This window comes from Hippopotamus amphibius, chromosome 14, assembly GCF_030028045.1.
Source record: "Hippopotamus amphibius kiboko isolate mHipAmp2 chromosome 14, mHipAmp2.hap2, whole genome shotgun sequence".
NCBI lineage: Eukaryota > Metazoa > Chordata > Mammalia > Artiodactyla > Hippopotamidae > Hippopotamus > Hippopotamus amphibius.
The window spans coordinates 77,033,253-77,056,055 of record NC_080199.1 but is presented as its reverse complement, the minus strand read 5'-3'; the positions used below and the strand labels follow the sequence as shown (position 1 = coordinate 77,056,055).

The window sequence follows — 22,803 nt, the reverse complement described above, 5'->3', positions numbered from 1 at the left end:
GAGTGCTTGAAAACCATTTATTAGGAAATGTGTTTGTTTGAAGCTCTAGAGCAGTAAAGAATTACCTTAATGGGAGTAAAAGTTGATGTAAGAAGACTGTGTCCCTTTTTAGAAATTATAGGACTTAAGGTTCTCTTGGCAGTTAAAATTTCCTTTCTCCGTAGGGACCCCTCTGTGGGACAGGGGATTTCATGCTGCTGGTGGAAAGTGATGCCCAGTGGTAGCTAGGAGGTACCATAAGGTTTTGTATGGAGTAGCGTGCTCCTGGCCTACATCCAACATGCGTTTTTATTCTTGGATGATGGGAAGGACTTTCTTTATCAGCTGCTTAGACCTGAAATAGAAAGAACTCCCAGTTCTCTAAATAGCAGTAATGTAATTAAAACCTTGAGTTTCTGTTTTCCAGTAGCAGTAGGTGAGGGTACCCTAACCAGCCCCCCTGCTGAAAATAAGTCTGTTGAATTATTTAAAAAAATTTTTTTAAAGCATTGAAGAGAAGACAGGGCAGGGATTCTCCGGTGGAACTGGAGGGAGAGTGTGAAGCCAGGAAGTGAGAGGCACTGGGACCAGGAAGCCACCTTGTCCTGGGAGCCTTTGAGGCCACAGCCTTGGGGCCAGAGTGAGCAGGGCTGAAGCTGGCTTCCTGTGGACTTGAAGCCTGGGTTCTCTCACCTGTCAGATGCAAAGCACTCGAAGGACAAGGGTTGAGAAGATAAAGATTACATTTTATACAGAAGATGATCGTGGGCGGAAGAACTGAGTTGCACAACAGACTGAAAAGCAAAGCGTTAAATACGTGGTAAAACCTGGATTAATACTGAATGTATTCAGTGATACCTGGGGGGATAAAATGTTGATTTGAATTATAAGAAGACAATAGCCTGCATGTTGCAAAGAGTGGGAAATAGATATTAAGTGCTGAAAATCCTCCTACTGCTGGGAAATAGTTTTCAATCAGAAATCCTTTACAGTTGATAGAAATCTTATGACTAAAAACTTTTTACTCCCTATTTAATAGGATAACAGAACAGAATGTTCAGGAAAGGCATGGTGAATCCTGTTGCTTGACACCGGTCGTCAAGGGGGAGAATTGGAAATCAGTGAACCAGTGGCGACATTATTTTTTATTGAAGTATAGTGGATTTACAAAGTTGTGTTAGTTTCTGCTGTACAGCAAAGAGATCAGTTATACATGTATAGTTTTTCATATTCTTTTCCTTTATAGTTTATTAGAAGATATTGAATATAGTTCCCTGTGCTATACAGTAGGTCCTTGTTTACTTATTTTATGGATAGTAGTGTGTATATGTTAATTCCAACCCCCTGATTTATCCCCCCCACCAAGCTATCCCCTTTGGTAACCATAAGTTTTCTGTCTGTGAGTCTTTGTTTTGTAAAGAAGTTCGTTTGTATCATGTTTTTTATTTATTTTATTATTTTTTTTTTTAGATTTCACATGTGAGTGATATCATATGGTATTTGTCTTTCTCTTCCTTACTTCACTTAGTATGATCGTCTCTAGGTCCATCCATGTTGTTGCAAATGGCATCAGTTCATTCTTTTTTATGGCTGAGTAATAGTCCATTGTACATACGTACTTCATCTTCTTTATCCATTCATCTGTCGATGGACATTTAGGTTGCTTCCATGTCGTGGCTCCAGTGGTGACATTTTAACTTTTTTTCAGTAAAATTATGTGCAACTATAAAGGGAAAAGAGACCTAAACAAATAAAAGAAACCTCAAGAAATGTATGATCATTATGATGGGAAGTTCTTTTGAGGGAGGTTAAGGTGCGGTTTGGACAGTGTCCCTGCAGAAGGGTTACTGGTGTTGCCGTCTGGCCTGTTTCATTGCTCCTGTTGCTGTCTTCGAGTGACTGGTCCAAGCATCTTCCCCACTAGCCGCTCCAGAGACGTTACCTTATCCTAGTTATCCTTGAGTCTGTCCCCTTCTCCAGTTTACAAGAAGGTACCTTGAGATGTGTCAAGAAACATTTACTTAATAATCAGGAAAGATGCTCTTAATGTAACTTGTGCATTAGTAAGTATGAAACCTACTTATGTGTGTCAAATGGCAGGTTTCTTATTGCCTGGGCTGAGTGTTGGTGGAAACATTGGATGACAAATTAACCATTAGATGTGGCCTAGTTTTGATTGAGTCTGTTTGCTTTTCTGTTTTCATTTTCTGCAGCCTTTTCTGTTATTTGGTACTTACTTGCCATTATCTTGGGTTTTTAGAGTAAGTATGTTTTACTCCTAAAGTATCATCTCAGGCGGATAATGCTGGTAGATGTCAACCTTGGAAATTCTTGAGGGACGTCACAGAGCGAAGAGATCAGTTCCTTTCTCTTAGGTATAATTTTCTTGGGTTTTATTTCATGCATTTTTATTTTTCACTGAAATGTAATTCCCATACAGTAAATTCACATAATGCCTTCTTATTCTTGTATCATAAGACGTATGTGCACATGGAGTTATGTTTAAAAGTGCCAAGGCAATAAAAGAGGAACCCTTCTTTCTCTAAGGAAGCTTGTACATTTTGTTTTAAATTGCACTCAGGTGGCAGATACCCATGAATTATAAATTCAGTTCAATGGGCAAAATATATTTTCTGTATGCCCTTTCTATAGGAACTCCAGGAGGCCATGCCTAATTCTGTGTTTGTATCAAAGTCTGTATAATGGCAATGAGTCAGTGATCTAAGATAGTTGTTCAAATAAAAGACTGAATTGTAGAGAAAAAAATAAAGAAAAAAAAAAAAAAACTTGCTCTATAATCTATGTTCTTCCCGACCAGTGATGTTATTGGCAGATTTTCGTAGTTTTTTTGCCTCAGACCCAAAATCATCCTACCTTTTTAGAATGAGCCCATTTTTTTTTTTTCCATTGCAGCTATTGTTGACATTTAGCAAATCCAGTCCTGGTATGTAAGTAGAAAATGGGGCAGGGGAGGTGGGGCTGCTTATATGACAAATGGATTCCCCTTGAGGAACTTGGAAGATCTGTTTCTTTTCAAGTATTGAAAGATTGTTGTCAAAATTGGAAATCGTAGTAAACAAATTTGCACTGAATCTAGAGCAAATTTATCCCAAAGTTTGATGTCTTGAAAATCCACAGTGGGCCTTGAATTTTGACCTGTGACATGATTCAATCACACCTTGACCCTGTTATTTTTATAAATTAAGACATTCAGGGAATTTATATGCCAAGTGGGAGATGTGTAAGTGGAGCTAAGCAGATTTCTGGCAACTGGCAAGTTTAGTTTCTTATGGAGAGAAAAAAGAAAGGGGAATAGTCAGAGTGACATAAGCAGCCTTGCGAGGGGTGACAGTGAGCAGAAGCCAGGAGAAGAAAGGGTATCACAGAGAGGGAGTGTTGATGGAAGAGAAAGACAGGTACTGTGTGGTACCTCTTACATGTGGCATCTAAAATATGACACAAATGAGCCTATCTACAAAACAGGCTCACAGACATAGAGAACAGATTTGTGGTTGCCAAGGGGGAGGGATGGACTGGGAGTTTGGGATTCGCAGATGCAAACTAATGTATCTAGGATGCATAAACAACAAGGACGTACTGTAGAGCACAGGGAACTATATTCAACAGCCTGTGATAAACTATAATGGAAAGGAATATGAAAAAGAATATATATATGTAAAACTGAATCGCTTTGTATACAGCAGAAATTAACACAACATTGTAAATCAACTATACTTCAATAGAATTAAAAAAAAGAGTGGGAATGTTGAGGTATAAAATTATTACATTTTGAAACCTAGAAAAGCAGTGAAACTTGTCCTGCTTGCCCTTCTTCTCACTCCCATACTTTGGGGAAAAGTGAAATAATCTGAAACGAAACGGTTATGGGACTTACTATAGGGTCATTACAGATCTAAGTCATCATGTAAGAGAGAAATGGATTGCAAAGATTTTCTCATTTAAAAATTAGTGTGTAAGTCCATTAGAAATACTCTCAAATATCTTTAATATTTCATTATAAATTATGAGCAGCTGACTTTCAAAGAATATATCCTGAGATGCATCCCCTACCCTCCCAATTAAACTTGAATTAAAAAAAATGCTAGGACCATGATTTTTAAAAATTAAAAAAAATTTTTATTGGAGTATGGCTGCTTTGCAATGTCATGGCAGCCTCCACTGCACAGCAAAATCAGTCAACCACACACGTACAGATGCCCCCCACCTTTTGGACTCCCCCCCCCCCCCCATTTAGGTCACCACAGTGCATTAGGTAGAGTTTGCTGTGCATGATTTTATTTTAAACTTTTTTTCAGTATCAACTCAGAAGTGATGGAGGGGGTTTTTTTTGGTTATTTTTTTCCACTTATTTTTTTTCAAGGATGGATTTGAAGAGGTCAGGAGAAAAATCCTATAAACTTGCTAAATATATATTTTGCTGTATAGTCATTTTTTCTAATTAATTTCACTTTCTGATTGTGTCATGATCAGTCTGCTTTGGTTTGGTTATCACCTTCATGGGCTTGGGACGCTGGAGGCTTTTTCCTTGATGGAAACAAAACTGCTCTAACTTTTCACATGTTGCAGAAAGCTTCCCAGAAGATGGTCCCAATCCATCTTTCCTTGTTTATTCCCTGAAATTCTGAGTTGGTTTATTGAACAAATGTCCCCGCTCCATCCTTAGCATCCAGCGTGCTGCCATAGGTACGATGGGTACTCAGTGTGCTGAACGGGTGAATTTCTCCCTTTGTCCCTGATTTCCTCTCCTATAACACTCTCCCTCCTCCTGCTCATGTGAATCGTCATTTCTTCCTGACGTGGCTCCTCATCCCTGCATCTCTCAAACTAGATGTGGATTTCCACGTACTCATTTTAGGGGTTTTTTTCTGCCCTTTGTTGATCATTCAGCAGAGAGCTTGCCTTCCTCCACTTAGGGCTCTAAGCTTGTTTGTTAAGACATTATTTCTTTTCTTATTAAAAGACTTTTCTTTGATGTGGACCATTTGTTTTTTAAAGTCTTTATTGAATTTGTTACAATATTGCTTCTGTTTTTATGTTGTTTGTTTTTTTTTTTTGGACACGAGGCATGTGGGATCTTAGTTTCCTGATCAGGGATGGAACCCACACCCCCTGCATTGGAAGGCGAAGTCTTAACCACTGAACCGCCGGGGAAGCCCCCTAAGACATTGTTTCTGGACGTCAGAGATCCTGAAAACATTTTGCGTGTAGGTGGTGCTAGACGCTTACTGAATTGAAGTCCCTGAGAAGCGTGTTTTCTCATGGGGAACTGTCTTGCTTTTTCTCTTCTGTGTTTCTTTTCCACCTGACTGGTTGTCATCTCTCTTACTTCTCTTGCCTTTGCTGGTCTGTACGAGCCCCTGATACATGCCTTTTATGGCTTGAGAAGAAGCCGTAGGTTAAGTCAAGGGGCCAGAGTTCCTATCATGACCTATTTATACCTGTGGTTTATGAATATAGAAATGAAAAGGGAGAGGAATTTGGAGGAAATTAAATTACAGAAACTGCCTCGGGTTGATTGAGTTATAACCTTAACACTCTAATTTTTTGTAACTGTAGGCAAGTCTTTTACCTTTAAAAATGTCATCTCAGTTTAATTTATGTCTTGCTAAGTCGTTAGGAGACCCAGTGAACTTTCACAAATACCTGATGTTCGTCTTTCTGTATATTTTTAATGGCATCTGTATTGGAAAGCATCGCCTGAAGGTTGAACAGTGCACTTCCCAAGCACAAATTATAGTATTTCCCCAAATTACAAGTACTCGGGGCCCTTGCCGTATGCATGCAATTATGGGCTGATCACATTGGTGATTTGCTGTGAGTTGGGTCAGTACAAACTGTATGAATTACACTTTGCCAGGGTGGTCTTGTCTACGTGAGCTGCTTTGCAGAAAAATAGTCGATTTACCCAAATAAAGTGATTAGTATAATTTTCCTGGTGGCCACCCCTCTAAGTTTTCACTGCTGTTTCAGCTCCTGTAAGTTTAACAACTGTCTGATTGTAAAAGAGGTCCCTCCCATCTGCACTAGTGTGTTGCTTGTGGCATACTTCAGTCGACCAAGATCTAGAAGGCTTTTTGCATTTGAATTGTCTCTAAATGCTTGAAAAGGGTATGTTTTACTTTAATGGTGTGAGGAAAACTTCACAGCCACAGCGGATTGTGCGTAATCAATTAGATGTAGTCACATAGGTGGGGGGAGAACTTGTAGCAGGAAGGGTGGGTGATGAGAAGGTAGACGTTTAGTGATGGAGGGAGGTTGGTCTGGAGCCAGAGACGCGCCTGCTTCAGCTGCAGAGAACCAGACACAGTTCCTTAAGGGGACACATGAGCTGGGGACCAGTGATCAAGAGACAGACAAAGTGTTCCTTAAGAAGAGAGAACCTTCTTTTCTTTCATTTTTTAAAAAATTTATTGAAGTCTAGTTGATTTACAAGGTTAGGTTAATTTCTGCTATAAAGCAAAGTGATTCAATTATACGTATATGTATTCGTTTTCATATTTTCCATTATGGTGTATCACAGGATATTGAATATCGTTCCCTGTGCTCTACAGTAGGACCTTATTGTTTATTCTACATGTAATAGTTCGCATCTGCTGATGCCAGACTCCTAATCCATCCCTCCCCCAGCTACCTCCCCTGTGGCAACCACAGGTCTGTTCTCTATGTCCCTGATTCTGTTTTTGTTTCATGGATAAATTCATTTGTGTCATATCTTAGAATCCATGTATAAATGATATCATCTGGTGTTTGTCTTCCCCTGACTTACTTCACTTAATACGATCATCTCTAGGTCCATCCATGTTGCTGCAAATGGCATGATTTCCTTCTTTTCATGGCTGAGTGATAGTCCGTTGTATTTATGTGCCGTCTTGATCCATTCCTCTGCCGATGGGCATTTAGATTGCTTCCGTGTCTTGGTTATTGTCAGTGGTGCTGCTATGAATAAAGGGGTGCATGTATCTTATTGAATTATAGTTTTGTCCAGATGTATGCTTAGGAGTGGGATTGCTGGATCCTGTGGTAGCTCTATTTTTAATTTCTTGAGGAACCTCCACTCTGTTTTCCATCGTTGGCTGCACTACTTTACAGTCCCATCGACTATGCAGGAAAATTCTCTTCAGGAGAAACTTTTTATCAGACCCGTCAAATGCAGTCCTTGAAAACATTGTTTAATAAAAAGGGTATAGAAATGCAGTCCCGTGAAAGTGACTTAACATCCGTGGCTCTTTACACCCAAAGTTTCCTTCATGGTGTGAAATCACTGAAATTACAAGAGCTGCTGTGGTGATTGAACTCTAGCTGCTAATTGAGCCACCAGATTTGAAATACACAGACCTCGGCAGTTCAGAGGTGCTTGAATGATGCCTTCTTGTGGGAAGCACCGGGGGTTTGGGCAGTGGGGAGGTGCGTCTCGGGGAGGCCGGGTGCCGGGCGTCTCATTACAGCTTTGCTGGCCCGCAGCCTGTGTGGGTTGGTGCTCCTTCCCCAGAAGGGAGATTTGACACTTCACTGCATTGGATGTTTGGAAAAGCTGGGGGTCTCTTGAATCACTGGCCTCTTACTTAGAATTTGGGGTTGATCTCTGAGTAGCTAGAAGTTAAATGACTTATGACCCAAAACGCACGTGTTGGTACATAACTCAGTTACTGTTACTTAACCTTCCCAGCAGCTCTGTCACCATCTCACACATGGATGTGTTGGGCTCAGAGGCGACTTATCGATGGTCACACAACCAAGTAGGATTGCTCACACTGGCTCTTCTGGTTCCAGTTTGGTTTTTTTTTTTTAAACTTTATCTTAGCTACTCTGAGGTTTCAGATGTTTTATAGTCAAAATTGAATCTACAGTGTTTTTGATTTTCCATTCCAAGCTCAAGGGATGAAGATTGGATGCTCATTAAAAGAGGTTGAATTCTTTGGTTTAATAAGTTTATTGAGCACCTGCTGGGTGCTGGGCGTGATTTTAGGCAACAGGGAATAAGAGGTTGTAAAGGACACAGAAGGTGCCTTAAGGGGAGCTCACAGTGTAGTTAGAGGGAGGTGGATAAGTAAATGGATCAAAGAGGCAGCGTAAGTGCTTGAAGGGTAAGTGACAGGCTGGTGACTTGAGTGGTTTGGGGTAAAGGAAGGCAGCGTTCCGTAGGGTGGTCAAGAGGGCCCTCCGTGAGGAGGTGACCTTTAGCCTGAGACCCAGTGATGGTGACGTCGGGCCAGGGGAGGAGCGTGCAGGACGGACGCTAGCCCTGGCCCCCTGCCGCGTGAACAAGACTTGCTGGGTGGGGTCCAGAAACCGGAAAGAATGCGGTAGGTCACGTGGGGCCCTGGTAGGACACAGAAAGAGGCGGGACTAGCCTATACATTCTAGAACTTGAAAATGCAGCGCGATTAATTAACATAAAGGATCAAAGCGCAGTTGTGTGACATTATCTTCACGAGAATGAATGGCTTCCGGGCCATTCATTGTGACCGAAGGAATTAACATTAAGGGAAAAAAAAATTGAAAGAGAAAAAAGTTGGTATAAAAGGAAAGACGAGAAGGCTGCTTAGAGGCCAATAGCATGAGTGTTTGAATCAACCAAAGGGAGGTGCCCAGGAGGGTCCAGCCAGGCTTTGTGGGGGTCTGTCACAGACCTAGTCACACCGTCTGATGCTGTGAAATGTGGAAGTTATAGGAGGAAGTTCCCTTGTATCCTGAGTCCAAGTTCACTAAGCAGTCTTCTGATAGACAACCTTGGATAATTTGGTCAGCCCAAGCCATATGCTTGGATCGTTTGACAGATAGAACTTTGTCAGGTGATACACTTGCATCTCGACGTCTAGAACTTGTCATCTTTGATGGCATCAACCAGCCACGGTCACGTCTGCGTCCCACAGGGCCGAGCGTGCGTCCGTGCACTGAAGGCTAGAGTGGCCTCACCAAAGGAGAGAACGCATTTCCCCGCCTCTCCACCCCCCGTCAACAGAGTCACGTTGCATCTAGGAAAAAATACCATTTTTCACTTTTTGTACCAAGAAAAGAGACCTGATGTAAACTGTGCCTTCGTGATAGCATTTTTACTTGTCGTAATTAAAAAACGTTAACCTATTCTTTTTGATTATATGATTAGCTATTCTAAAAAATCAGTTTGACTGGACTGAAGGCCACCGTGAAGTGTAGTCATGTGTTCTCACCATGAGGACTTTCTCGGGGCCCAGGGACAGGCTCCACAGCTGACCAGGCTCCCTGTCCTCAAGATGACAATGGGCTCGTGAGAGCCACCGATCCGTCGGGATAAAGATGACAGGATGTACAGGGTGGTGAGTCAGAAGCCGCAGCAAGAGCACCTGCAGGAGAGAGAGAATCACGCCCAAGGTCAAATGAGGGGCCAGGGTGTTTTTGATGTCATATTTGCACTAAGATGGGGAGAAGTGCTAGTGTTGAGGGTTGAATCATGTCCCCCAGTAGAAGTCCTAACCCCCAGCCCCTCAGAATGTGACCTTATTTGGACGGAGGCCTCGGCAGCGCTGATGAGAAGGGCAGAAACTCAAGGAAGCCTTAGAGCCGCGTCTCCTCGGCCGCGGGAGGAACCAACCCTGCTGACACCTTGACCTTAAACTTCTAGCCCGTAGACGTGCGAGACCGTTCCCGCTGTGCAAGCCGCCCAGCGTGCAGTACTCTGTCAGAGCAGCTGGAGCAGACGTACCCAGGAAGTGTTGCCTGACTGGGATGAGGACGGGAGAAAGGGTGTTCAGACCGCGGCGTCAGGACGCACACGGGGGGGGGGGGAGAAGAGAAAACAGAGCCGCACATTTGCCCGTGTGGACAGTAGAGACACAGCCTTATAGTGGGGGGGTTGGGGGGTTGGAGAGACACTTTTTTCCCATGGTCATGCCAAGAAGTCCAGTTACCATCCATCAACTGACATAGTCACAATGTTTTTTCCTTGTGATGAGAACTTTTCAAATCTATTATCCTAGCGACTTTCAGATATATATACAGTATTATTAACTATCGTCACTGTGCTGTACATTACATCACCAGGACTCATGTATTTTGTAACTAAAGTTTGTACCTTTAGACTCCCTTTATCCATTTTTCCCACTCCTCACTCCCCTCTCCACCGCTGGCCACCAACAATTTGTTCTCTGTATCTGAGCTTTTTTTGTTTACGATTCCACGTTGTTGCATATGGCAAGATTTCCTCTTTCATGGATGAATAATATTCATATATATGCATATGTATATATCACATTTCCTTTACTCATTTAGATTGCTTCCATATCTCGGCTATTGTAACTAACACTGCAGTGAACATGGGAGTGGATGTATCTTTTCGAGACAGTGTTTTTGTTTTCTTCAGATAGACACCCAGCATGGAATTGCTGGGTCACATGGTAATTCAGTTTTTTAATTTGTTGAGGAACCTTCATATTGTTTTCCACAGTGGCTGCACCAGTTTACGTTCCCACCAACAGTGCACGAGGGTTCCCTTTTCTCTACATCCTCGCCAGCACTTGTTATTTGTTGTCTGTCCTTTTCATGATAACCATTCTAACAGGTGTGAGGTGACGTCTCAGTGCAGTTTTGATTTGCATTTCCCTGATGATCAGTGATGTTGAGCATCTTTTCATGTACCTGATGGCTGTGTGTATGTCTTCTTTAGAAAAATGTCTATTTAGGTCCTCTACCAGTTTTTAATTGGCTTGTGTGTTTTGTTTTTTGCTATTGAGTCGTATGAGTTCTTTATACATTTTGGATATTAACTCCTTATCAGGTATGATTTGCAAATATTTTCTCTCAGTTGGTATATTTCCTTTTCATTTTGTTGATGGTTTCCTTTGCTGTGCAGAAGTTTTTTAGTTTGATGTAGTCCCACTTCTTTTTGCTTTTGTTGTCTTTACTTTTGGTGTCAAATCCAAAACAATCATCACCAAGACTGATGTCAAGGAGCTTACCGCCTGTTTTCTTCTCTGAGTTTTATGGTTTCAGGTCTTACATGCAAATCTTTGACCCCCTTTTATTTATTTTTTGTGTATGGTATAAGATAGTGGTCCAGTTTCCTTCTTTTGCTTCTGGCTGTCCAGTTTTCCCAACACCATTTATTAAAGAGACTGCCATTTCTCCATTGTATATTCTTGGATCTTTTGTCGTAAATTAATTGACCACATATGCACAGCTTTATTTCTGGACTCTCTATTCAGTTCATTGATCTATGTGTCTGTTTTTATGCTGACACTACACTGTTTTGATTACTATAGCTTTGTAATATAGTTTGAAATCAGAGGGCTTTGTTTTCTGGTTTGGTTTTGTTAAGATTGCTTTGGCTTTTCAGGGTCTTTTGTGGCTCCATATAAATTTTAGGTATTTTTTTCCCTACTTCTGTGAAACATACCATTGAAATTTTGATGGAGATTGCATTGAATCTATAGATCACTTTCAGTAGTATGGACATTTTAGCAATATAAATCCTTCAAATCCATGAGTGTGGAATATCTTACCATTTATTTGTGTCTTCAGTTTCTTTCATTATGTCTTGCAGTTTTCAGTGTGCAGGTATTTCACCTCTTAGGTTAAATTCATTGCTAGGTATTTTATTCTTTTTGATGCAGCTGTAAGTGGGATTGTTTTCTTAGTTTATGTTTTTTGATAGTTCTTTATTAATGTATAGAAATGCAACAGATTTTTGTGTATTGATTTGTATCCTCCAACTTTACTGAATTAGTTTATTAGTCCCAACAGTTTTTTGGTCGAGTCTTTAGGGTTTTCTATATATGATATCGCATCATCTGCAAATAGTGGCAGTTTTCCTCCTTCATTTCTGATTTGGATGCCTTTTTTCATGCTAAGTTCTTTTCCTTGATCAGTCGTTTAATCTTGTAGATAGTCTTCATAAATTCTTCTAATCTTTGTTAGGAATATTCTTTCACTTTGAGGTAACAGCTCAAAACATAAGCATCTTTACTCTGTTTCATTTGATATTTGAAGAACTGCCAGATATTTTGCATTTTGCTACATGACACGTATAATATGCTGAAATCCTCTATAGCTTTTGGAGAGTCTGTGTTCTGGGGTGAAGGAGATAGGATGAACTAGATGCCAGGGCCTATGGGAGTGTCCTCTTGCATTCACACCTCTTTTCTCTCTATGGTCACCCACCTCCTTCCCCCCCCCACAGCCTTTCCCTCTGGCTCATCTCTCTGTTGAGGCCAGTGTGGCTTCTCTTTTCCAGTGTAAAACCCCTTACCTCAAAGGAAGAAATGCTGGTTTAACATACAGCGTAAATTGGCCTATGACAACTTTTATACTAACGTTTTTATTATTTTGATATTTGAGAGAGAACTTAAGATGTGGGGAGAGAGGGGTAATATAATATTGCAGTTCATGTGGCAGCTACAGTTTAATTTTATGGCAAAATCAACGACTTTAGAAAGGGTGACGTATTTATAGTACTGAAAGCTTTGTGCTGGCAATTCCTTTCAAAGAAAGCCACTCTTATTATTCTGTCATAGACCTGCACCCCACCTCATGCTATTAAAGGCACTTTTTTTTCCTTCCCTGAGTAGGGAACTGGAGGGAAAACCAGGCCTAGGATTTTTTTGCTGCTTGCCTTCTAGTATTTTATTTCTAAGTGAATTGAGACCATATGGTCACATAAAGCCAAAGCTAGGTGGTTCAGAGCTTTAAATTTGTGGCCTTGAAATGTTTCTAGTTTTGCTCACAATTAGTGGGAAATAGTATATTCAGAGAACAACTTATAACTTACGCAGACTCACTGGAGCAAAAGCCCCGTCCAGTTACCGTCATGTGTCCAAGAGAAGTGCCAGGTCTCTGTAGAGATGGCCAGTCAGAGGACACAAAGCCCTTTCCCTCTTTATCTGACAATGTTTACTTGGTGTGACACTGACTTCCCAGCGTCAGTTTCCTGGCCGACATGCCCAGCCCTCATCCTCATTTCACACGCACCCGTGTTCATGCCTTGTGGGTGAAGCTTAGCTCCAGCTAACAATTTTAAGTGAAAGAGCTGTGCTTTGCTCCACGCAGCTAGCTGTGCTATGTCCTCTGAGGAATAGAAAGCTCTTCCAGATAATTCCTGGAGGGAATGGCTCTGCAGGAAATCTGGAGACAGCCCTTGTTGTTGATGCATGTAAAACACGCGTCTTAGTAACGGATGTTGGTAATAGATCGATGGAGTGATGGCTGAGAGCCGGGGCGATCTGATTGGCTGATAAGCAGGATGTTTATGAATATGCTAGACATGCCATAGCCACTGCATCATTTATCAAGATGTCCTTAGAGTCCTTCTATTTCTCATCCTTCATTTTAATTTACAGGAGTAGTGACTGCTCCTGGGACAGACTTGGAGTATTTTCTGGGGATTAAGTCTGGTTCAGGGGCCCGTGGCTGTGCTGGAGGCTGCGGGCTTCACCGTGAGGGGCCTCTCTTATTGTAGCTTAATTACAACATTTGCATCTTGAGTTTTTTTGTTTTTTGTTTTCTGTTAGACATATATTCCTTTGATTATCTCGATTTAGGTAACATGTCTGTATAAGTTCTGTTTCTACTGCTTTATTCTCTTTTCAATTAATTTTTATCAGAGTATAGTTGCTTTACAATGCTGTGTTAGTTTCTGCTGTACAGCAAAATGAATCAGCTATATGCGTACATATATCCCCTCTTTTTTAGATTTCCTTCCCATTTAGGTCACCATAGAGCACTGAGTAGAGTTCCCTGTGCTCTACAGTAGGTTCTCATTAGTTATCTATTTTATACATAGTATCAATAGTGTGTATATGTCAATCCCAGTCTCCCAAGTCATCCCACCGCCCCTCCCTGCTTGGTGTCCACAAGTTTGTTCTCTACATCTGTGTCTGTTTCTGCAAAAAACAAATGCATCTTGAGTTGTTGACAGTGGGTTTTCAGAGACTGAGAGAGCTTAGTGCGATGTCCTTTTCAGTTTCTGACCCAGCAAGTGAATACTTTTCCCAAGTAATTGTTTAATAAGAGAAAACTATGTACGTGATTTTTCCATGGGGAAAAACTAGTTTTCAGAACTTATAGTGGCAGTGTCCCATTCTGCAGGGATGGAGATGTTCACTGGTGTTGTCCACTACCATAGCAACCTCTAGTCACATATGGCCAGTGTGCTTGAGGACGTGAACTTTCTATCTTACTGAATTTCTGTGCAACTAGCCACCTGTGGCTTGTAGCTACCATATCAAACAGCGAAGATTTAGAATATTTTTTAAAGACCGGAGACAGTTCTACCTGCTGGTAAATTTAGTGTACTTACGTCTACTCCAGGACACATTTATATTTTTGATGCCAAGTTGATATGAGAAGAGGCTTATGTTTTTGACATCATCTCAACTTTATCTTTATGCACCATCATTTTGTCCAGTGCTGGTCGAAGATGGTGGCGTGGACTCTAAAAGGAAAAGCTTGCTGCTTATGTGGGTAAAGAGTAACCTGGTGGGTCCTACTTCATTCACAAGGCGGAGAGGAGCAGGCTGTACTTGTCCTGATGTGATACTTTCTCAGCTGAGGCCGATTTACCTTACAGTGGAATATTATTACAGTGTTTTTAAAGGGCTTTTAAAAATGTTGCTACTGTCAACATGGGTGTCATCCCTCCAGCTTTGTGTATTATTCACAGCTCACCTGGTTTTTGCCCTAAAGCTCCTGTCCTTCACCTCCTGCTGTCTTTTACCTGGTTGGCTTCTGCAGGCCATAAATGAGGTCACAGCACAGGAGTGACTCACAGTGGGGTAGGGTGAGTAGGAGGTATATGAATGGTGGGATCCTGGGCTGTGTGGGGGCGGCCCTGTGGGAGGAGCATCTTTCATTTAGCAGAGATTCGGAGGAAGCGTGGGCATCTGTGTCTTTCGTGATGAGGGGCCTTCTTGAGTCTCCAGTTGAACTGGGAAGTTGCTCTTCTAGGGGGAAGTGGGGGTGCTCTGCTCACCCTCCAAGTTGTCGGCACTTCCCTGGGGAGGAGGCTCTGGAAGATGCTCTCAGAGTGACACGGTTTATCTACTGCTGGTGGTTTGGTGATGCTTTCATGCCTAGATGATCAACTGTCTGTAATTCAACCTTTTCAGTAAAAGCGCTGAGTCATGGGGGTATATTTAGTGTCTAAGAATGTTTGACTGATTTCCAAAGTATTGAAAAGGGGGATCCTGTGGATTGGTTTGCTCAAGCCTCTGCTTAGTCCCATTAGCAAAGAAAAATTAAGTTAGATTCCTCTTGAGCTTGGTGCCATCCATTATAATAACCTTTAGAGATCGATGTTGATCTGGCTGAGGGGGCGCTCTTTTACAAATAGAGTCAAGGTTGAGGTTCTTCACGTGTCCACTGAGTGAATGACGCCCTCTCGTTCAGAATGGGATGTAGAGAAATTCATTGCTTCCTGGAGTTGTCACTGTGTATTCCATGTTCATCACTCGTGAGCCCGCTTTTAAGGGGATTCACCCTGTAGTGTGATTTCTAAGAACGAAGAGTGTATAAAATCCATCCTCATTCTCAGTGGTTTGAGTTGCAGTCTTGACCTTCTTTCCAGAGAAGGGGGTGGGAAGTGGGGAGAGAAAGAGAAGGAGAATACGAACTGCATCAGGGAGTGTGAATGAGAAGATCACATCTGTGTCTTTTTACAAATCTTAGATGTGGGCATGAAAATTAATTTCTTACTTTGCCCTTTCAATAACAGCAACAAAATGGCAGTGATCACAATACTGATGGTGATGGAATAGCCACTTGATGTGGGTTTGTCTCTGGGAAAGTTCTGCCTCCCAGGAATTGAGGTGTGGGGTAAGCTGGATGTAATGTAGCATCAGCTACCTCAAAATCATAGTGAAGAGTCCCTTGCAAGTAAGTATCTTTTGTTGATGGAAAAACCACTTGAATATTAAAAGTGGTCGAGAAAAAGTGAACTTGAATGCTGTCTCTCAAACTCTACAAAACTTCACCAGAAAATGTAGGATCTGAAAGGATTAACTCAGTCAAGCTTGATACAGACCTGCTCTGTCTCTACTTTTAGCTGCAGAGTTTTCAGGAGACAGCGTCTCCAAGTGAGTTGTCAGAAAAGCTGTCAGGGTTTCTCTGGGGACCGTTGCTACGGTTGGGAACTGTGCTCCCGTTGGAGTAGGCATCAGATCACTTGGGCTTATGAATATTCATTATTTCTAAAAAGTAATACTACATTTCTAGCCCTTTAAAATGGCAACATTCTGCTTTAATTGCAGTCAGTGCTCTTAGGAGGTGTGTGTTCAGTACCTCCGCTCTATAAAGTGATCATTCAGAAATAAAATTCTAACACATCATAAACGCAAGCTACAGCTAAACTATAAAAAAAATTCAAATTTTAATGAGAAGTAGTTTAAGGCTTTTCAGTTACAACTGCAGTGATCTCTTGAGATTCTCATAGGAAGTTGGAACTGATGTTTTCTTCTATATTCTCCCATACCAAATAGTGCCGTTGAAAATAAGGCCAGGTTTGGTTTGCTTTCGCCACCGCCTCCTGTGGTGCGGCTTTTTGTGTTTTGTTTTCAGAGGAAAATGTTGGAAAGAAGACCTTTGCCACGCCCTCCGTCCACTTGCCGGCTCTTCTTGTCCAAGTGGATACAGAATTGCAATTTTAACTCTGTCTGGGACCAGCCTGGGCCTCTGAGGACTCACTGCCTCACACTTCCCATCCTGGTGATCAGCCATTGATCTGCAAGCTGTAAACACAGAAAATACAATCACCCAATCATTAGCGAGCCCTTTTTTTTTTTTTTTTTTTTTAAAGAAGCAGCAAAGTATTTCCTGAAGTTGCTCTGGGGAGAGTTCCTTCTACTGATAATTTTTTTTAAAAAGAACCAGGAGCAGGACTTCCTAGGTGGTGCAGTGGTTAAGAATCCGCCTGCCCAATGCAGGGGACACGGGTTCGAGCCCTGCCCTGGGAAGATTCCACATGCCACGGAGCAACGAAGCCCGTGCGCCACAACTATTGAGCCTGTGCTCTAGAGCCCGTGAGCCACAACTATTGAGCCCGTGAGCCACAACGATTGAAGCCCACGCGCCTAGGGCCCGTGCTCCACAACAAGAGAAGCCACTACAGTGAGGAGCCCGTGCACCACAATGAAGAGTAGCCCCTGCTCACAGCAACTAGAGAAAGCCCATGTGCAGCAAGGAAGACCCAACGCAGCCAATAAATAAATAAAATAAATAAATAAATTTAAAAAAAAAAAAGAGGCGGCCTCAATGTGGGGAATGCCTTAAAAAAAAAAAAAAAAAAGTACCAGGAACAAAACCAGGAAGAAAGTGAAGTTGCATTGCTGTGTGAGTGCTGTTTCTATCTGACTAGTGTCTGTCAACTTTTACTCAACTGTACTGCGTGGTGGTGGGGGCGCTCTGTGCTGGGGAGACAAGCCCACGTCGCCACGCTCACCGAGTTCAGTGCAAGGGACGGGACCCACGTGACGTTTTAAAAGTGCAAACTCATAAACAGACGGCTCCGAAAATAAGGGGGGACGCAGGGCAGGAGTGGGCAAAATTGGGGAGGGTTAAGCCTGAGCACATGAATTGGAGAGAAAGCATGGGGGGAAAGTGAGGCGTGAGAAACCCTTCCTTAAAGGACGTGGCCATCGTGTGGGCAGTGTCCTGCTAAGTATTTGTACTGCAGGCTGTGAGCAGGTACTCGTGAGAAAGAGTGATTGTGGCTGAGAGGGTCTGTGGATGCGACGTCCTGGTTCCCCTCTTGGAGATGTTCTAGCCACATGACCCTCTTTTTTTTTTTTTTTTTTTTTGGGGGGTACACCAGGTTCAATCAACTGTTTTTATACACATATCCCCATATTCCCTCCCTTCCTTGACGCCCCCCCCTCGAGTCCCCCCCACCCTCCCTGCCCCAGTCCTCTAAGGCATCTTCCATCCTTGAGTTGGACTCCCTTTGTTATACAACAACTTCCCACTGACTATTTTACAGTTGGTAGTATATATATGTCTGTGCTACTCTCTCGCTTCTTCTCAGTTTCCCCTTCACCCCCCGCCCCCTCCCATCCCTCGAGTTCTCCAGTCCATTCTCTGTATCTGCATCCTTATTCTTGTCACTGAGTTCATCAGTACCATTTTTAGATTCCGTATATGTGAGTTAGCATACAATATTTGTCCTTCTCTTTCTGACTTACTTCACTATGTATGACAGATTGTAGTTCTATCCACCTCATTACATATAGCTCCATCTCATCCCTTTTTATAGCTGAGTAATATTCCATTGTATATATATGCCACATCTTCTGTATCCATTCATTTGTTGATGGGCATTTAGGTTGCTTCCATGTCCTGGCTATTGTAAATAGTGCTGCAATAAACATTATGGTACAAGTTTCTTTTGGGATTATGGTTTTCTTTGGGTATATGCCCAGGAGTGGGATGACTGGATCATATGGTAGTTCTATTTGTAGTTTTTTTTTTTTTTTTTTTTTTTTTTTTGGCACACGGGCTTGCTTAGTTGCTCCGCGGCATGTGGGATCTTCCTGGAGCTGGGATTGAACCCGTGACCTCTGCATTGGCAGGCGGATTCTTAACCACTGCGCCACCTAGGAAGCCCCTATTTGTAGTTTTTTAAGGAACCTCCACATTGTTTTCCATAGTGGCTGTACCAACTTACAGTCCCACCAACAGTGCAGGAGAGTTCCCTTTTCTCCACACCCTCTCCAACATTTGTGGTTTCCAGACTTTGTGATGATGGCCATTCTGATTGGTGTGAGGTGATACCTCATTGAGCCACATGACCCTCTTGAAGTCTCGGCGATGTCGCCCTGCCAGGAAACCCGCTGAAATTGGTTTCATCCAGGGTTTTGCATGGAATCCTTGTAATACTCCGGAGAATAACTGTTCCGTGGTTCAGGGAATGCCGGCTGCTGTGGAGGCGTGAGAGCATCTGCAGAGCTGGGCTGAGCCGGGCTGGAGGAAGCCTTGATCGGCCAGGCTCTAGTCTTGCGTTTTTCCTTTGTGTAGAAATTGTAGTGTCTTCACAACCCCTATAGGAAACAGAGTTGCTGTCATTACAAGAGGCTGTCTGCTTTGGAGAAAGATAGAAAGAAGTGGCTGGCCTCTTATCCTCAGGGGACTCACAGCTTCGGGGTGAAGCAGAGATGCAGCCTATCTTGATGTTGAAGGTAATTGTTTTAAATGGAGCTTTTCCAGAAGGCTCTAACCCGGGAGGGTGCTTTCTAGTGATGTCTCCTGTCCAGATTTGTGCGCCTGGAGGGTGGATGGAGGGGACACAGTGGTACCAGGGTCGTGGAGTGATGGAGTTGCAGGGCAGAGACCTTGGGGATTGGCAGAAAAGAGGCAGAAGGTGAAACTGACAATTTAGGGGAGTGGACTTGGGGGATGGGAAAGAAATATCTTGGAATTCTGAAAGCTTCTGTCTTGAGCAAATTAATATCAAATACTCCCTGGCCAGAGGGAGGACTTTTTTTTTTTTTTTTTAAACTCCCTGCTGTGTCTGCAGTGAGACTCCTGCCTGATACAGGGTAAAAGTCAAGCCATATGAATGGACTGATTAAATTTTATGATGTGCAAAGTCCTTCTGCTACAGAGTACTGTTGATGACAAGACTCAGTTCAGTGAGTGATGCTGCAGTGTTTCAACACGCGTGTGCAGATCCCACGGTGCCACCAGCCACCAAATTTGTAGGTTTTCTTCTAGGTGTTTCCTAGCTGGAGTTCACCCAATGTTTGTAGTTCTCCAGAAGGTACCATCTTCTTACTGTTTCTTAAAATATGTAATATCAGTGGACGCAAAATAGATGTGACGAGCTGTGAGGCATCAACACCCGTGAGCCAGCCGTGGGGGCTCCTCCTGACTCTGCCGGGGCCACCGTCCCCCCCGCCTGCTCCTCCTTGTCGACCCCATCCCCGTCCTGAACTTTGTGTTTATTATCCCCCTGCTTTTAACCCACAGGTGTATGTCTTCCTAAGCAGCACGCTGTGTAGTTTTGCTTGTCTTTGTGCTTTAAAAATCGAGCTGTATGTGATCTTCTGGGTTTTGTTTATTTTCCCCCACCGTGATGCTGAAAAATGCATCCGTGTTGTGATACAGGTGCAGCCCCTTCACTGTTGTGCGTTGTTACTTTGTAGCATGATGTTTCATCCTTTAGCCTGTTGCGGGACCTGTGGGTGCATGCAGTTTTTTTGCTGTTAAGAGCAGTGTGTTCCTGAGTGGTCTTCGGCCCCCACTGTGAGGGTTGGACCATCGTGTCTGAGCTCTTCACCTCTGAGATGATGCCACCTGCTTCTCAGAGCCGTTGCAGCAACTTACATATTTTTCTTCCTCATAAGTTTCTGCTGCTCCGTCTCCTCCCCAGCCCTTGGTATAGTAAGACGTCTTAATTTTTGCCAGTCGACATTTAGGTTCCTCCTTTGTGAAATGTCTGTTAATGTCTATTGTTGGGTTTTCTGTGGGGTTGTTTGTAATTTTCTTACCCATATATAGGAATTATTTTGTATATTTTGAATATTAGAATCTTATTAATGTATATGTGTGGCAAATATCTTCTTCCAGATGGTGGCTTGTCTTTTCTAGTCTCTCTGTGATTTCTTCTGATGAAGGAAAGTTTGTGAATTTGATGCAGTCAGGTTAATTATTTTTGGTGATTTTGTCTTTCACGCCTAATTACGGAATCGATTTCTTGTACAGGCTGTGAAATCTCAGTCTCATTTTTTTTCCCTATGGGCATGAAATACTCGGAGATTTTGCGTATAATTGCATTTAATCTGTAGGTCATTTTCCGAAGAAATGACATCTTTATGATAATATTGTCTTATAATTCATGACATGATCTATTTAGTATTTCCTTAATGCCTTGCAAATAAAATTTGATGATTTCTCCCTAAAGGTCTCCCATATATTTTTAGATTTATTTCTGGGTACTTTGTTTCTCTATGCTATGATAGATAATGACTTAAAAATTTTTTATTTTCTACATACACGTTGCTGGCATTTCTAAATGGAATTTATTTAGAACATTATTTTGTAATCTAGGAACTTTGCTAAACTCTAATATTAATTCTATTGTAGATTCCTTTGGAATTTTTAATGAAAATAATAATACCACCTCTGAATGACATTTTGGTACATCCTTCCAGTCCTCATGGCTTATTCCCTTTCTTGCCTTATCTCACTGACTGGGTCCTCCAGCATTGCCAAGCACAAGTACTCAGGGGGTTACTTTGGCTCTTTTCTCATCTGAATTCTTCTCATGTTTGAAGAGTGATGCTCGTAGATTTTCTGTAGATACCCTTTGCCGTGTTAAGATGAATGGATGTGAATTGTATTATATTCTCCATTCATTCAGATGCTCTATTGATTCTTTGCTTTAATCTTTTAATTTTTGAACACACTTACATTTATCCAATATTAAACCAATCCGGCGTTCCCAGAAATATCCAGCTTAGGATGAATTACATTTTTTTATTCATGGTTGACTTTTGTTTGCAAATATTTATTTAGCATTTCATATTTATGTGTGTATGGATAGATGTCTACTTTATATGAGTATAGATAATTTGTAATTTTTGTTTTCCTCTGTTGTCCTTAGGTTGGGTTATGATATTAGTTGTATAACTCACAATAATGAGTTAAGGACATGTTCTCTTTTTCTCCAACATGGTTTACATAAAGCTGAAATTATTTCTTTTTTGAATGTTTGATAGAACTCACTTGGAATTTTCTTTGTGGAAAGATTTAAACTACTGAGTCAATGTGTTAGTCATAAGATTATTCTGGTTTCTTTTTCTTGGGAAGTCATCTTCCTGTGCTATACTGTTTTTTGGGGGATGGGGGTTGTTTATATCATTACATTTTCAAATTTATTGGCTTAAAGTTATTTATAGCTATGATCCTCTTAACTTTGACTGCAGCACCTCTCATTTTCATTCAGTTTAGTGTTGATTTATTTCCGATCTTTTGATCAGACCAGTATTACCAGGGAGTTTGTTAGACTTTTCAAAGAACAAACTGTTGGCTTTATTTGATAGCCATTCTGAGGGGTGAGTTGTATGCGTCTATTTCTCTCTTGTCTGTTATAATTATTTTCTTTATTTCTTATAAGTTATGGCTTTATTTAGGGAAGATATTAACCATCTAACTGACAACTTCCCACTTTGTTGTCAATGACTTTCTCAGGTATTCTTTAATCTTTATTTAGTCAACTATTTCGTTTGAAATTTCTCCCATTATTTTTAGACCTGGAAAGTCATCGTCTATCTAGAAATTAAAGATTTAGAAATTTCTTCTAACTTGATTTTATTTGTATCTCTAATGAAACTCTAATCTGAAGTTCTATTCTGACCTAGGATGTGAAATAAGACTCTAAACAAAGATTCAGAATTCCAGCTTTATGATCAAATCTCCTGAAGCTCTTCCACCTGGTGGGGGTTTCAGTATCTACAAAACAGCTCACAGGACAGGGCTCAGAATAGTATCTGTAGCCTTTGAGGAGGAACTGAAGGTCAAGGTCATTTGTTTAATGACTACATTATTATTTTGTCCTATTTTTTTTTGTTTCTATATTTCTTCATTTCTCTGATTAAATTTATTCTTCGACTAAAATTTTTCTATAGACAAGAGGCAGGCGGAGGACATGATGGGGGTAGGGGTGGGAGGGGGACGGCTGTCCTGGGGAGGACCCATAGGGTCCTACTCTGTTTCACAAGCTCAGATGCCTATGGGGTGAGATGGTGACATACATGAGTATGGCGGCCAGGTAGAGACTGTCACCAAGGCAAAACGTTTTTCTTCTAAGGGAACAGCCGCTAACCGGTGCCAACCATTTTTTTC

The 22,803-nt window shown here is 41.8% G+C and overlaps 1 protein-coding gene across 1 annotated transcript in view; it reads left to right on the top strand.

The window, feature by feature from the left end:
- LOC130835882 (phospholipid-transporting ATPase IB) overlaps window positions 1-22,803 on the top strand; it is a 416,937-nt gene that overhangs the window by 91,947 nt on the left and 302,187 nt on the right. The window lies entirely within an intron of this gene.